Source organism: Rhinichthys klamathensis, unplaced genomic scaffold (genome assembly GCF_029890125.1).
Source record: "Rhinichthys klamathensis goyatoka isolate OS25496 unplaced genomic scaffold, OSU_Roscu_1.1 h1tg000014l_1, whole genome shotgun sequence".
NCBI lineage: Eukaryota > Metazoa > Chordata > Actinopteri > Cypriniformes > Leuciscidae > Rhinichthys > Rhinichthys klamathensis.
In genome coordinates, this window is record NW_026606566.1 from 740,810 (window position 1) to 756,514 (window position 15,705).

The window sequence follows — 15,705 nt, forward strand, 5'->3', positions numbered from 1 at the left end:
TAACAGTAGCCTAAGGATGAAATACTACAAGTTATGGTAATTTCCAAATAAGCCTACAACAAATTGTTGGTCATACAGATAAGATATAATCTTTTAAAACTTTAAAAGGCTAAAGTAGGCCTACACTCTCACAGGCTAAAGACAAAACGTTTTCTCGCTCATGTCAGAAACAGACGTTTGGGTATTTCTCAGTGAGAAAATTCATAGCTGAGCGGTAGAACTTACGGTTCATCATCAAGATGACACGTGTTCAAATCCTGCACAAACATGGTCTGCTGTAAATTTTATATTTATTATTGCAAAGAGATTTGTCTAGCTCTAAAACTCTGTTACACCATACAGTTTTTTTTTTGCTTATATTTATAAAATACAATTATCATGCATTTCCATTTCACACTAAGTAAAAATACAAAAAACAAAATAGTATCCAACATAACGACTTTGCATCTGTATAATAATAGGCTACCAATCGTAATTTCAAAAGCAGTTCTGTAAAAAAATTAATTATATATAGCCTATATATATAGGCTATATATATATATTTTTTTATTCCAGGCTCTCATGCCACACCCCCGATTTCTCACGCTGAAGTGTCAACCCGGTCGGTCAAATTCCTGAAGGATATAGTTTATCTATAGATACCTGTTGAGCCACTCGTGATCGACTAGTTATTATACCGCAAATTAGTTAAAATATCCCGTAATCTATCTAGAGCGAGCGTGCATGCGAGACAGATATTGTGCTCCAAACCGTGCGCGCGCATGGCAGAGAGGTCTGTTCCCTACAACCTAGAGTTTTTAAAAACATTTGCCAGGGGGGATTGTGATTTCCTTCTGGTCTAAACATCCCTGCTTCTGCTGAATTATTTTAATCCCCACACCCCTCCCTCCACAGCTAATCAATGCTATAGGCTACTTCACCAATATCAAATATATAAAATAGAGATATGCAACAGGTACGTTTAAACGACAAACAATAAAATCAAAACCAGCGTTTCAGTTGTTCATTAGTTCCAGTGGCCTTAATGCATGCACGGCTTTTCAAATTTCACAAAGCGTGTTGAGATTATTTTGAATGAAATATTGAAGTTTATAATTAAGTGTTCTGGCAGACCACGCCGAGTGGCCCTATGCATTTTTCTAAAGTCGGGTTTTATTCTGGCATGGTGAGTTAGTGTTCGACAAACACGGCGGCGCGTTCATTTAGATTAATTTATTTTTCTCATTATTACAGCTAAAATAACTTAGTAGGCGACTCCGTAATTTTTTGGTCATACAGATAGATAAGAGTAGAGTAGCTTACATCGTTCAAAACTGTAAACTTGTATTCATATTAGGCTAACGACAAAAACAGCATAGGCTGTCGTCTCTGTCTCCGGGAACTGCGCGTCACAAAAATGAACCGAAAGCCACTTCAGCTCAGTCACGATAAGAAATCGGCTATGTCTAAAGCCTTTAAATGTCTAAATATTTAGGCTAATAAATGTTATCTGATTATAGGCTAATCCATATGAAAACTAGAGGAACAGAGGATCTACTCAAACATGCAATGTAAGCGCTTCCCAATGAGAAAATGACAAGGGTGAAAATCTCGCTCTAATTAAATGTAGGCTAAATCGGCCAGAATTAAAATGTAAAAACAGATCAAATAATGTATTTTTCGAAATGTTGCGATATTGTTTCATTTAAGTTCATAATTGTTCTATAAATGTTATTTAATTTAGCAGCATTACCACGAAGCACCGTGTTTCGATATTTATTTGAATAATACAAAATCAAATAAAAACTTAATTCACAAATTGCATGCCTGGTTGTAAGGATCCAAAGATCCCTGTAGAATTTAATATTGAGTTGAACATTTTGTTCATGACAACAAATTAACAAGCGTTTTTTCAGATTATATTTAGTTTTGCTTGGAAAAAGCTGCCCCAAACCAGTTTTATTTCATCAATTATTGAAATAATGAAATATTTAGTAATAAACTTTTATGACAGAAATATCACTAGGCTACATGTAATTCCATTTAATTCCTTCATTATCAACACTGTCTAGAATAGCGATTTAAGTGTGAATTGCGACTTCTCTTTGTGTTAAGTCAGCCTCAGACTCCGATAGCCTGTGGGGGGTTGGAGGGACAGTTGCTGGACAAAGGTGTTAATGTTCCTCTTTCATATGGAGAGTGTCGGATAGCCAGCCTGATGAGCAGGCAAAATTATTGTAAGGATAAATCTGTGTCCAAATGTAGGCCCCATATTTTATATAAATTTATAATAGTAGTTTTAGTATATTATAAATATTGTAGTTTATTTATTGTAGCCTATTTAAAGTTTTTTTTTCACACAAAATTTCAATTGAAGTTATTGTACGGTGAATTCAACAAGGCATGCTGTGTCTTTGAAGCAACAATTAAAGGCTAAATAATTTTTTCGTGATTTGTATGGCTGACACGCAGCGACATATACAGTAGTATTATCAGAGCGAGGGAGACTAAATAAACTTGTTAAAAAGAGATCCAGCGCGAGAGAGGCAAAGAGAAACGCATGTTTTTAATTTAAATATGTTTCTTTGGACAATTTTCGTTTTGTAATGTTTTAATTGTTTAATTTAGCTGTAATTTCTTTGGCAATACGAATTTAAAATGTCGCAAGAATAAGATTAGCCTAGTGTTTCTTATTTTGCATCGCAAAAGAAATAAACTCTAAACCGATGCAACCCTGTTTTAAATAAAAAAAAAACTGTCCCGACACTTTATTTAAACCTTGAAATGTTCGAACTTGGTTTCAAACATAAGTAATTTTTGTGTTCTTTTACATTACACAATAATTTAGCACACTAAAGACGAGCTTCTTCTTTTTCATTTTCTGATGCAATCGGCTGACAATCTTCCTTCATCAGTTTTTGTCGTTTGTGCAGCGGCTGCGGTTCTACAGGAATGTAGCAAATTTATGTTGTAATGATAATCAAACAAAACTCTTGACTTTAAATAAGTAAACAGATATAAACAGTTACCTACTTAAGCATCAAGGTGGGAAAATATAAACGTAGGACAACATCGGTTAACAACATGTATGCTACATTGAGATTCGATCTCGGGTCGAATGAAGCTCCTCGAAGCTCGTGTCGTTGCGTTGATCACTGAGCTACCGTCTGTACGCTGATACAGTTGTAAAGCCTCATTCATGTAGCCTAAATGTTTTTATTGCAATGTTTTATGTTGAAATGTTTTCATTATTTATTCAATTACATTTCAGTAGCCTAATTTCAGTATTGTGATTATGAATTATTTTAACTACATTTCACTTGTTGAATTCTTCTGCTACCAGCTTTCAATCGCTCTGAATCAGCGCGGTGCGGCAGCAGATTACGCATTAGAGAGAATAAACCGGAATAAACAAACACTTTTCAGAGTCTATGATTGTAGCGCCTCTTAGCGGTAAAAGGCAGCAAATACACCACACATTTTACCGCCGCGGTGGAACGGCTGATGTGGGCATTGTCATGGCTTGCCTCACATTTGCGTTTGAATAGCGCGCGTCCTCCGTGGGCGTGTCAGATTAACGCGTAATGAAGTGTAATGAGCTGGGGAAAAAAATACTGACAGCACTCTCTTTTCATACAGATTGCATAAACTGAGAATATTTGTTTTTTATATAAATTACTTCATTTAAAAGAAGAGAATTTAAGCTTCATAAAGAAAAACCTCTCGTGCCTGTGTGACAAGTAATCGCGGAGTTACAGTTAATCTTAGGACGCGTTTCAGAATGGACTTCACTGACAGAGAGAACGCAGAACTCGCATCATGTTTGTTTTTCTTTATTTGGTGAAAAGCACAACACTTTGTTTTTATTGTGAGTATCCACAAAAAAAATTGAAACTTAACAGGATCTAATGATGTACAACACTTATATGTAAGATCAAAATTAACCGAGTATTTTGAGTCTCTTTTACACTGATAAGAAAAAAAGCAAGACAATCGCGCCGGCGCGATAGCCGACCCCAGGGGGTTAAATCAATCTATTGTTTTATGTGAATGATTAGGCAGGATGATTTTCAGATCATTTAAGCAAAAACTCTAGGCGACAACATCCATTAGTCAAAAGTATTGTGGACACATATTTAGTATGTGTTTTGTGACCTTATTTCAGAAACTTTAATTTAATTTTTTTCAATAACCATGCATAAACATTATTCTCTCAAAAATACAAACATCACATATTATGGTAGCCCTGTTTGTGCTTGTCACAAACTGCTCTGAGACCAGAAAGTTTTAAATCCAAATGCAGCTTTAATAAGAAGAGGGAAATCCAGGTAGGCAGTGCATACAAATAAACACACAAGGTTGGGAACAAGGCAAACGGGTAATCAAGAGGCAGACAGGGGACAAGGCAAACGGGTAATCCAAAGGCAGGCAGAGAGTTCAAGAAACAGAAATACAGGGAACCAAAGAAATGCTCAGAGATGCAGTGCAACACATACAAAACTATGCAGTGATTGAATGATAAAACCAGGCTTATGAGGGGTGAGCTAAACAAGGTAATGATAAACAGGTGAATGTGATCAGTGATGATGAGTCCGGGCAGTGAGTATGGGAAATGTAGTTGTGAGGGAAAATAACTATCTGAAGTGGAGTGCCCTCTGGTGGCTCTCGAGGGCACTCCAGCTGATGACTGTTACAGTGCTAAATGGAGTGTAATTACACCTTTGCCATTAATATGTTTATAAGCAACTGAAAAAAGCACAAATGTCAGGGCATGTCAAAACATCTCAAGGACCCCAAAAATACCTTAGACCCCAGAGGATTAATAGCTGAAAAGTGACTCATAGTATTTGTTAAACCGTTAATTTATAATGTTTATGTAAGAACTGTAATAATGTTTTAACAGTGATGCTTGCTCTCAGTGTTACTTACCAAGCGCATCTAGTTGCTGTAACCACAGGCATCAGCTTCTGAAGAACTTCATCTGCTGTGTTTTGTGTGACACTAATTGAAAATAAAAAATAAAGTTAATTAATGCTAACAATAATAATAATAATAATTCATCATAACATAAGTAAATAATACATTATACCTTCCTAAATACCCTCAAATAATTTTTAATTAAACACTGCTTTATAAAGGACGTGTGAAAAAGTTGTTTTAGTATCTATAACTGTAGAAGCCTCGCATTCAGCCAACACAGATTCGTTTTTTCTTTATCTTGTCAATGTTGTTTGTCAAGGTCTATAAGTTTACAGTTACACTACAACACTATTTTGACATATCAGATTTTTTTGTCCTGTCAAATGCGTATATTTTCATGAATCAAGAAGAATTTTGAGTTAAACAAGTTGTTTTTGATATGAGAAGTAAGCTAATTGTGATAAAGTCACATTAGCTGCCACCGCTGCTAACACACACACACCTCATTCATCCACGTCTCGTTCCTCCCTCACATTGCCGCTATCATAGGAGCGCGTGCACACAAGATGATGATAGCATATGGACATTCACCCATTTCTCCACTCTCCCTTCCATATCCATTTCCCGGTCATTTCATACACTTACACTGCACTGTCTTGTCATTTCGTCCGTGTGTGTGTGTGTGGGTGTAGTCAGTCTTTCAGCTGAAAGTTGCGCCGGCCAAACCGAACGATCGAGCGGCAGCCGCTGATGACGTCATGGCCGAGTCGCGCCGGCGCATCGCAACTGGAAGCTGGCGAAACTATTGTCTAGTGTGAATAGGTGTTTGTGTGTGTATTTAAATGCACAGATTATGTGTTAAAGCAGCACTAAGTAGGAATTCCGTTTTTGTCAAACAGCGACCCCTAGAGTCGCTGTGGAGTACTTGTACTGTCGTGAATAGCACTCACGCAGAGATGGCTCGCACTCACGGCCGGATCCCCTCCCCCTGTACACCGGTACCTGTTCAGTAGGATGGACGCTGTAACGAGTGGAAATAAGGTATGGCCCCTTTAAGAGCTGCGCGCGCCCTACCACATGTATACGGCGCCGGGTTATTTCTGTTTGATGCTCATTTTATCAGATCTGTTTTTTGCCGTAAAGCAATTCGTTACCTCGCGAGACCTGATATCACACGATACTTCCGAACACTGAGGCCGCCAGCCCGCCGGCCCAAAGTTGCAAGGGTGGTTTTGCGGCTCACAGGCACCAGGGGGGTGCGAGACGACCACCATTCAACACGAAATCAGTAATATAAACATTACAATGACTCCAAAGCTGTTCGGTTAAGGTAAAAAAAAGTTACTTAGTTCACCTTTAAGTGTAATATGTGGAAATGGATATATATATAATTGGAAATGGATTATTATTGATTATCAAATAGATGAAGTATTTGTATGTGTATTCAATGTTTTATGTACCTGAATATGGTCTGGCCCAAAAATAGAGTTTGGCCTACGTAATCCAAGGCCAAACCTGAAGTCGGTACTTGTTTACCATATCGATGCAAGAGTGCTACGGTAGTGCCTCGAGCAAAACCATTTCTTATATTGTGGATACCTGTTTTTGCCTAAAAAATTGAGTATTTTTCCCTTTTGTTGTTTCTTTGGTATTTTGGAATTATTATTATTTTTTTTTTTTTTCATTTATGTGGGCACTTGTATACATTCTACACTGTGGATGAACCTCTCTGACACTGTAAATGAATTCCACCTTGAACGAAGTGCTTCTGCGAGTGCGCCATCATTTTTACAAATGAATTGTAATATTAATTTAATGATAAAAGTAGCCTAATAATAATAATTGAATATGGCCTACGTGCTCGTCTGCTAAGCCACAGTGAAGAGCTAAACGGCCACCAGGAATCAAGTCCGTGTAACGTAATTTTCATCATCAGGAGGATCCGCGGACGTCCACTTTTTTATTAATGAAGTACAGTGAATGACAGCCGCCTGTGTCTCCCAGTGTCTTACATTATTGTCAGTTTCAGTGTTCAGTGATTAATTTACACAGAAGCAAAAGATAACATGTATGTAGAGATGCACCGATTACAATTTTCTAGGCCGATTCCGATTTCCGATTTTTCATTGAGTTTGACCTGCCGATACCGATTTTAGCCGATTCTGATTTCATTTTTTCTAGCCACTTTACAGCACACACAAATATAAATTTTCTATCTTCTCTTTAATAGAACATTTTGCATAGACAGAATTTTTTCATTTTTTTTAACAGAAATTCGCTAAAAAATAGAACTACAGTATATAAATTACTCCTGGTGTGGGAAATTCACACACATCTAAAGTGCAGTGTTATGGAAGAACCATTTCTTTCTTTTTACATCCAATATCTAACTAAAAAAATTTTATATATTTAGCAAACTAAACTTCTGTATGAAAACAGGTAATGGCAATAAAATATTATATAAATAACAAATAAAAATAAAATAAATATAGCCTTGCAGTATAAAGATATTTCTCAAAACACACACACAGGCCTATTGCAATCACTTGTACATCAATGGCAAGTTTTTTTTAGCAAACAGTTCTTCTCTCGTCTGCCACATGTCCAGCCAGGCTAAACAAGCGCTAAGCTCGGGTAAGTGGAGCAAGTGCAGGGAAACGATTGGGAAATAATAAAAACAAGTTTAAATGGGTACATTTTCTATAAATATTTTTGAGTCTTCATTTTCTTTTCTGACATAGCCTACTCCAGTTCTTGTTAAACACACCAGACATGCAAATTCTGTGCATTTTGGGCACTTTTTGGGTGAAATCGTTTATTTTGTCCAACAAAAGTTTGCTTTCACTTTAATGACACAGGTGAAATTACACTCTATTTAGCACAAACAGGGCTACCATAATATGTGAGCAACATGTATGTACATGTTTGTATTTTTGAGAGAATATTGTTTATGCATGGTTATTGAAAAAACTAAAAATTAAAGTTTCTGAAATAAGGCCACAAAACACAAACTAAATATGTGTCCACAATACTTTTGACTAATGGATGTTGTCGCCTAGAGTTTTTGCTTCAAAATGATCTGAAAATCATCCTGCCTAATCATTCACATAAAACAATAGATTTTTTTAAATTGTGAAAAACATTTTTTTGTTTGGAAAGGCAATATGCGAATGGGCGTGAACAGCCCAACCCCCTTATGTATAATTAGGTGGTTCTCACCTGAGAAGACAAAGACCCGCATAATAATGAGCCTTTCATTCAGGTGTGTCACACAAGAAAGAATGCAAGGACAATATATATATATATATATATATATATATAATGTGTGTGTGTGTGTGTGTGTATGTGTGTGTATGTATGTACCGTTATGTATATATATATATAGAGTTTCCACTAGAAAAAAATTGGTGCGGTCACTTTCGTTTTACGGACATTTTGATGATATGCCGGTCAAATATCGCCTTTAATTAGTCAAGTTGAGGAAAACTGGAGGTAGGCTATGTAACTTAAAAAATGACATAATCAGGCCGGATAGAATGCAACATGTTATTATTAGCATAACTTTCAAATAGACGGAAAAAAACATGAACGTCCGATTGGCGTCAATAAACGCTGTTCTGACTCCTATCAGTGTCAGTGCTTTGTAGCGACGCCAATCGGACGCCTCTGATAAGACTTTGTTGCACTACCAGAGTTTCCATCCTCCCTCTCTAAAGCGTAGTCTGCCTTATAGTCAACTATTGAGAGTAAGACGTATTTGTAATGATGATGAGAGTTTTGAACGACAAGCGGGCGAACTATGTCAAAGATTTCTTGATGGGGTTATGTATACAATTTAGAGAGTGATTGTTTAGAGCGAGCGCAGAGTACTCAACGGGTAGACTTGATGACCAAACGTACTAATCAGAACGATTTTAACAACACTGCAAGTTACGTTGGTATCTACTTACGGTCAGATCTCTAACAGTTTAAAAATATTGTGCATCGCCATTGGCACATCTTAAGCAGTGATCCAGTGATAGGACACATTTTTCAAGTGCTGCCACGAAGCTGCATAGTTGCCAAGTCCGCTTATAATACGCGACTTTGGGCTTCTTTTTTTTGTAAGTCGCGTTAAAAAAGCACGGGTTGCGGGTTGCGTTTTTTTGGGCTTATTAAAAAAATATGGTTGCTTGTTAGGAAAATCTGACAAGCAACTTTGTTTTCTTTACATCTATGGTCACGGTTGCCGTTTTCTCAATCTCCAATACATTGATTGACACTGTCTGCTCACAGCCATAGCCAATCAGTGCAATTGTATAAGTGCTATTGCGTAATTCGTCAAAACATTCCGCCGAATGCGCCCCCTTATTGGAGAAAAATCCCGTTCAACGTGCAGGCAGCCGCGCGCGACGCTGTAATCCAATGATAGACGTTGGGGAGATCATAGGGGAGATGATGGACAGTGCAGTGGAGAAGAGGGATGACCTTCTTTTGTAAGGTAAATTTGTAATTTTTACAATATTTTTGTAATATATTAATTATCACAGGCTTTAAAAACAAAAAACAAAACAAAAAACTAGTCTATACTAACATAAGATACATATGGGTCAAATTTATTTTATTCAGATAAATATATATATATATATATATATATATATATATATATATATATATACATATATATATATAATGTGTGTGTGTGTTACATATCCCCGTCTTTTCTTGATTGTCTTTTTGTCCTTTTCCATCTCTCCTTTTTTAAATCCTTTTTTCCTAATCCGTTTATCCTTTTCTAATAAAGGAGTGGTTTCAGTTTAATATGTTGCAGGCTCATTTATTGGTAATAAAAAAAAATGATAATGCTGAAACTAAATAATCTAATAATATTGGGCTTGTTTTGGGCTTGTTTTTGAAGCTACAGTTGCTTATTTGTCTCGCGAGAGTTGGCAACTGTGCGAAGCTGCTATAAACGAGCACCCAACCTTCGAGATCGGTTAGTGCGGTCGCACCTCCCTGTACCTATTCAGTCACCTTTTCCCTTTAAAATTCCACATGGACATTTTAGATGTCTGAACTGTGCAGCATGCAACTTTATGCTCACAGATAACTCATTTACACATCCAAAAACAGGCAGGATACACAAAGTAAAGGGCAGAATTACATGCGTGTGTATTTATTGACGTGCCCTTGTGGGTTACTCTATGAAGGGAAAAACGAAGCGACAACTAAAAACCCCTTTTTCGAGCATAAATGTGCTATTAGGAAGAATGATGAAAAATCATCAGTTGCAAAGCACTTCAATTCTGCGGGCCATGCTGTCAATACGCTCAAATTTATGGGCTTAGAATGTGTTGATCAGGCTCCAAGAGGGGGAGACCGTGAGAACCGCCTCTTACAACGAGAAGCTTGGTATATCTTTAATTTGAACACATGTATCCCGTGTGGGATGAATGAGGATCTATCATTAAGTTGTTTCTTATAATTGGAACAATTGTATTATTATTTTTTTTAACCCTCTACTGCACAGTGTTGCCATATGGCAACATACCCTTTCTTTGGACATTTCTTGAAATTTGAAAATAAATATGAGCTCTGATTAATCTTAAATTCATGGTAGAACCTGGTGGTAACCAATGATATGCTTTGATGACATCACGACACTACACACACCCTTGCAACGTCATTCTTTTCACACACTTTTGATGACTCCAGCTGCTGAAAAAGTGCTCGTGTATATGTGAAGATTTTCCTCATTTTTTTCATATTTCTTCGGAATAAAAAAATACATCAAGCATCTGAGGTAAGTTCTAATATTTTTTCAATCATTGTCACATTGTTTTGATACTTATATCACCTTTTTATTTAATAAAATAGGTATGTTGCCATATGGCAACATTGTGCGGTAATGGAACAATATTTTGCCCATGCTAATGCAGAGTAGCTTTGTATGAATGACAATGTATGGATGCACTGATTTAGTTGGATGGTTGTATTCTACTCATATATTTATATATATTTATAAAGTAAAGTAAAAGTAAAGTATAAAAGTAAAATATATATCTGTCTTGACCGCTTTGATAACTGGCCAGAGATGGGTGCACCAAAAGGAAGGTGCAAGAATCCTGGCTGCAAGGGCATCGTCAGTGGGGTTTGCTTTAAGTGCAAGGTGCACCTCTGCCTTAAAGGTGGGGTATGTGATTTGCAAAACGGCCGGCAGATTTTTGAAAATACACAACTCAAAAGGTCCTACCTTCTTTCCTCCAACGCTGGCCCTGACTCCACCCACTCCACCCATTCGAAGAGGGGCATGGGGGAGGGGGATATGGTACGACCGTTTGATTGACGCGCTTACTGTCCAATGATTCTAGGTGGTCTTGGAAATGATTGGCTGGAGTTTTTCGAGTCCTGCCCGTTTCACAGATGATTACATTTTTTAATTTTCATGTCAGTGCTTCTAACTCAGTGGCTGTAAGTGGGTTAGGAATAGGATTTCAAGTGATTTTGAAAAAATGGTAAAAAAAGAAAATCACATACCCCACCTTTAACGGAGAGAACAACTGCTTTAAGGCGTGTCACATCGAGTAGTTTCAATTGACCAGTTCTTACGAGTTTGCGTCAGATGTTCTGTAAATGTTGTTGAAATAATACTTTGAAAATTAGTTTCATATGTTGTACACAAGCTCTTGAAAACATTTTAAATAATAAAAACAATTTCATTTCTAAAAGACAGGTCTGTAATCATCTATGAATTTCATGTCAGTTTGGGAGAAAACGCATCAGGCTGTTCCATTGTCGCACAATTCTGCCATATGGCAACGCACCCAAAAGTACCCCCCCCCCCCCCCCACCCCAAAAAAGAAGAAAAAAAAGATATGTTAATTTGAGTCCATTTTATATATAAAAAAACACTGTAATTTTTTTTCCATGATTGCATAATAATGCGTGCAGTAGAGGGTTAAATATTGTTGCAAATGTATAACAGCTTAATTTATGTACTGTTGGTATTATTGGTCTGGTCATTATCCTATATTATAGGCTGGTGTTAACATGGGTGTGGCAATGGGTGTGGATATATAAGACTGGGTACATTGTGATTTTGTTGCACACTGAAGAAGGCACACGCCGAAATGCGTCTGTGCAAAAATAAATAATATATGCATAGTGCGGCCTCTTTCCCATTTTATATGTTATATTTTAGGCCAGCACTCTTAAAATTCATCAGTATATACATTGAGTGAAGCCTGCTCCTATCCTCACTGACATATTTGACGGTAACATAGTGTTTATTTTATACTGTATTGCAGTTTTACAAAAAAGAAAACAACCAAGATTTCAGTAAAGAAAACACTCAACCTGGAGTCAAGCCTACTGATGTCACGGTTTGGGTTTTGTGTCTTGTTCCTTGTTCTTGTATGTCATGTGATTCCCTGTTTGCCATGTGTCTTGTCTATTGTTCCCAGGTGTTTCTCGTTAGCCACGCCCCCTTGTTATCTCGTTTAGCTTGTTTGTCCTTGAATTTAAGCCCTGTGTTTCAGTTCAGTCCTTGTGAGTTCTTATGTTGTTATCGTCGATGTTGGTCGTGCTTTCCCTGAGTCCTGTTCATAGCCTGAGTCTTTGTCTAGTTTCCAGTCTGTCTAATAAAGTGTGCTGCATGTGGATCCTGCTTCCTTCTCGTTTCTACCGCATTGTGACAACTGAGTCTTATTGTTAATGTTCGCTATCTGTCTAACAATACAGTGACGTATCTGCCAGGACAGAATAAACGCCAATTGTTTTTTACTATGGTTTCACACACATTCACTTTTTGAAACATTGAGGCACGGATGTACCTAATACAAATAAATAAAACATCTCCAGTTAACTAGCAGATAATTCATTTAGTTCGCTATTAAATAAGAGATCTAGCGCTAAAATCTGTTGTTTTTTAAATCAAGCTGAGCGCTCGTGTCCGCTGCTATCAGTTGCATGGATGACGTGCTGCGCGAGTTGCGCAATCTTCACTCAGATGCTCGTTTCAATCTATCGCCGTTGCGGAGACTCTCTAATCATTCCGGTGAAATCACAAAATAAAATGCACACAAACGTGTCCCTGCTTGATATAGGTTGTAACTAGGGGTGTGACGGTTATTATATAACCGTGAGACCGACGGTTATAGTTGAACACCGTCATTAGAACTCTATAACCGCCAAAACCGTGCTATTAAAATATTGTTTACAAACATTTTTTATCATAGAGAATGTTTAAATACTAATATCAGCTTAAGAGGGAAACGGAGGCTGCTACTGCTGGAGATGATTCGGGAGAGGTCTGTGCACCTTTACCGATCAGAGCGCACGCTGACACGGAGTAAAGCCTTGTTTATACTCGACGCGTCCGCACGATCGCGAAGGTGCGCGTGGCAAAAATGACGCGTTCGGTGCGCAAGACCGGCAAGACCCCATTTGGCTTGGCTGTGTGCACGGCTTTTTTTTTGTAACAGCGCGCGCGGTGCCGCGTCCGAGGATGACCGACTTCAAGCCGAATCTGCCCGAGCATGCACGTCTCACCGCACCGGCACGCAGTTTGCGCGTCTAAATTGCAAAGTTCATTCCAAAGTTTTTTCGTTAAGGTTTTGTTTACTGTGTGTGATTTATTAAAAAAAAGCACGTTCATTGCAACGTTTGTTTGTTTTGTTAGTTAAGGATTTGTTTACTGTGTGATACATTTAATGGAAAGCACATTCACTTTAGTTGTCTTGCTGTTCATGTTAAATAAACGTAGAGCCAGTAGTTAATCAGTGTCTGCTTGTTTATTCAAACTAAGTTGTCCTATAACAGACGAACAGTTATTCAACCCCCCCCCCCCACCCCCCGACGGGAGTTTGTCCTCCTGGCTTAGCGTATAAAAGCGGGCAGAGGTGGGTAGTAACGAAGTACATTTACATTTGTTTACTTCGTTACATTTACTTGAGTATTTGTTTGGAAAATTTGTACTTTTAAGAGTATATTTAATTGTGGGTACTTTTACTTTAACTCGAGTACATTTCTAATGAAAAAACTGTACTTTTACTTCGTTACGTTGGGCGACGTTCCTCTCGTTACTTTATTTTAATGCAATATGTTGTTAAAAGCGTAGTTTATTCTAAGCGCGCGCTCTCTCTTTTTTCTGGGCATGCGATGCTCAATTCACAAATGAATCACTCTTTTGAGTCGATTCTGTTCAAAGACTTCATCAAACAAGTTGGGCAGATCTGTCTAAATCGGTTTGCGAATCAGTTTGAATGATCTGTTCAGTTTCCTGCACGCACTGAATCGTTTCGGAGTCGTAACAGGAAGATTTAAGAACATAAAGAGCGTTGTATGAAGTGGCGGTCCACAGTCTACAGTACAGTCTAGAAAGTAAATCTGCAAATACATCATATTTTTTGCCAGCGATGAAGATCTTTATTAGTTGAACATCTTCGTATGTTACTTCTTAAGCTGTCTGTGAATGACCCAGCTAGAAATTTTACGTTCCCAGAACGTTCTGAGAACGTCCCCGCTGGTGTCAAGGACGTTGCCTGGTAATGTTCCCACAACGTTCCCAGACAGACACGATGTGGAGTTCTTTAAAGGGTTTGGGGACGTTATTTGGAGGACCTTCAGGGAACATTCACAATGTTCTGGGAACGTTTAGAGGACAATATTTAATTCAGAAATCCAATGTTTCCAAAACATTCTGAGAACGTCCCGCTGGTGTCAGGAACATCGCTTGGTAATTGTAATGATGCAGCAGACGAGGAGAGATCCATTTGCAGGCTTTATTAAATAACAGGGTCAGACAGGCAAGGGTCGAATACCAGCGATATAAGCAGAGCAGAATACACACAATCAGAGTCCAAGAACAGGCAAAGGGTTGAGGCAGGCGGCGAAACAATCAGAATACAGAGTCCAGGCAGAGAGTAAGGCAGGCAGCAGACAACGAGAAGTAAGGTCCAGACAAAGTCGTAACAGGCAAACAAACACAGGGTACAAACACTCAGAATAGTTCACTGGGAAAGCAATACTTTGCACCGAGTGAATGTGAAAACCAAGTATTTATGGTGTGAGAGAAACAAGGTGATAAGACACAGGTGAATGAAATGAGTGCTGATGAATCCGGGCAGTGAGTTATGGGAAATGTAGTTTGTGAGGAAGTGATCATAGTCTATTGTGGAGCACCCTCTGGTGGCTTTCGAGGGCACTCCAGCTGGTGATCGTTACAGTAATGTTCCCACAAAGTTCCCAGACAGTCACGATGTGGAGTTCTTTAAAGGGTTTGTAGACGTTATTTGGAGGACCTTCAGGGAACATTCAGGACGTTCTGGGAACATTTAGAAGACCATATTTAATTCAGAAATCCGATGTTTCCAAACATTCTGAGAACGTGGATGTTAGAAGGAAATACTTTTATTCTACAGACATTGGGAGATATTGTAGTTCTGTTTCAGTGACACAGACCTTTTATTTAGGAAATTTAATTGGCTGAATTCTGATTAATTTCAGTTTAAAAAACAAATGCTTGGAAATGATTCTGAAGACTCACTAAGCAGCATGGAAATAACAGAGAATGAATATGTGCCAGGGTCAGATTGTGAAAGTGAGACCAGCTCAGAGGGAGACAGTATATTAAAGAAAAATGCTGCCACCATGGCCAGTCCTGCTGTTAAAGATGGAACAAGAAAAACATACAAGGGACCTAGAAACCGGAACTCTGAATCTGACACATCTGGGGAAAGCTCCATAACTTCACTTACAGTCATGCACAGTCAAAAGACTGATGATGGATCTAGAAGATACACCAAAAAACATTACTGTCTCTTTTGT

General features: G+C 38.0%; 1 pseudogene; it reads right to left on the bottom strand.

The window, feature by feature from the left end:
* LOC130104679 (NACHT, LRR and PYD domains-containing protein 3-like) overlaps positions 1 to 15,705 on the bottom strand; it is a 100,582-nt pseudogene that overhangs the window by 68,956 nt on the left and 15,921 nt on the right.